This window comes from Sinocyclocheilus rhinocerous, unplaced genomic scaffold, assembly GCF_001515625.1.
Source record: "Sinocyclocheilus rhinocerous isolate Xijiao unplaced genomic scaffold, SAMN03320098_v1.1 scaffold351, whole genome shotgun sequence".
NCBI lineage: Eukaryota > Metazoa > Chordata > Actinopteri > Cypriniformes > Cyprinidae > Sinocyclocheilus > Sinocyclocheilus rhinocerous.
The window spans coordinates 506,853-508,927 of record NW_015639774.1 but is presented as its reverse complement, the minus strand read 5'-3'; the positions used below and the strand labels follow the sequence as shown (position 1 = coordinate 508,927).

Below are 2,075 nucleotides of genomic sequence, written 5' to 3'. Positions count from 1 at the left end.
GCACCTAGTGGCAAAGAATGAATTTGCATTTTCATTCAGACCAACGCGAAAAGACGAACAAGTGGGTGTGGGCAATATGCTAATGTTTCATGTTGACGTCAACATGAAACGGCTTGGGATTCGTTTTAAAAACGACTTGTTTCAATGATTCAGAGTCGACTCTTTCTTTTGAGAGACAATGCGTTTATACACAGTGCACTTTCAGATTTAAAACTTTGCAGGATGTTTTCATTTTATTCGAGCTGTGTTACACACTGCATGAAAGGTAACTTTCAAAAATCCATAATAGGGGCACTTTAAAGCCTAAATGCAATCGGCAGAAGTAAAAAGCTAAACATAGGCTATAAATGAACTATACAGCTGTTGCATCACTGAAACACAATAAGGCTGTAAAAGCAGACTAGTGAGTAGAGGTTTCCTGTTCAGTGTGATGACGTTTAATGTCCTTTACTGAGGACATTGTAAATCCTTAACAGATTATAATTCTGATTTGCAAAAAGGTCTAATATTTGATATTATTATAATATTTGATAATGCTCAGTTCAAAAATAATAATGAAGATTTTTCAAATATGTTTGAATACTAAAATACTTGAAATACTAATTCACTTAATCAAAATAACAAAAGCTTTAATGACAAAAAGAAGTATTCAATAAGTTTAATTTAACTTAAAAACTGCAAAAAATGGAAAAATATGTTTGAATACTCCATGTAAGGTCAAATCATAAAAAATAAAAAATATACAAGTCTGTATCCACAGATGTAGCAGAAAAGTTCTGGGTCATGTTTGCATTTTCTTCTGTCACTGGCCATAATTCTAACCTTGAAATCAGGATTAGGCATAAAATAATGTCTTGAATCATTCATGCGTGTAAAAATCAGCAGAGAATTCAACAAATAGTTGTAACCTGGCTCAGAGGAAGATAGGAATCATGTCTTTGTGTCAGTTTATGGTGATTGAGGGATGACACAAGTCTTATTACTTTAACAAATGGCTGTTGAAAGGAAAATGCTACAAAATGCACGTCATATGTGCCACGCTAAAGCAAAAAAGGCTGTATTTTTGGAATCAACACCCCAAAATTAGTAAGAAATGAGTATTGAATATCATTCAGCAAGTATTATGTAGGCCGGTTTTATTATTATTTATTATTTTATCTTTTTTAAAAAAAAATTTTTATTGTGTAAACTGCCAGGATCATGAGTGCACTGGTCGAGACCACAATTTATAATGTAGATGAGTTTTCTGTTATGTTATCCTTGCTGTGCTGTGAGTTCAAATGGATATGGGCATGTATTACATCCGATCCATCACTGAAATGGTCAGAGTTGCAGATTTTTGGCAGCGTTTGTATTTTTTCACTGCTCTCATAAATGTTTTAATGCCCCTGTCTGGCTGCAGTTGCACCAGTTCTAGTGCCGCAGTGAAAGCCAATCCAGACACATGAATAATGTAGAGACCCATTAGCCACCGCTGTGTGCTTGCCCTGGCCTCACGTCGCCACTTCCCATTTCCCCTGGTTCGTTTTCACTCTTGCTGCAACACGCGTGTTCTGCCCTGAATTTTGAAGAGTCTTTCTGTTGCATTGTAGTTTTCGTATATAGAGAAAGAGCTCAGCACTCTGACTGCCTTTATTTAGGAAGTAAAAAGGCACTGATATAGAAATTTTGGCCTAATAACTGGCAGCTGATATTTTAAATCTATACTGTTTTGTGAGATGTTAATAAAAAACGTGTTAACAATAAAGCTTCAGTGTAGAATTTGACATGTTTTAAATCATTCAAAACCATTTAAACATTTTCGGCCCAGTGGATTTTGATTGAAAATATTCATTCAAAGGCCAAAATATAGTCTGTGATTTTTGTTTTTGTTTTTTTGTTTTTATTCGTACAAAACAGTTGCAGGGCGCTCACTAGTTGATTTCAATTGAAATATTCATTGGTTAATTTAAAATTACACCACTAGGCTCACTAGACTCATGACTCACAGTCTTTAAATGAAATCAGTCATCAAAGATGGGTAATTGGCTAACAAAAAAAAAGGTTTTCTGGATAAATTGGGGATTTGTATATAT

At 34.4% G+C, this 2,075-nt stretch overlaps 1 protein-coding gene across 1 annotated transcript in view; it reads left to right on the top strand.

The window, feature by feature from the left end:
* The window catches only part of LOC107751869 (ubiquitin carboxyl-terminal hydrolase 33-like), a 34,661-nt gene that overhangs the window by 5,919 nt on the left and 26,667 nt on the right, over nt 1-2,075 (top strand). The window lies entirely within an intron of this gene.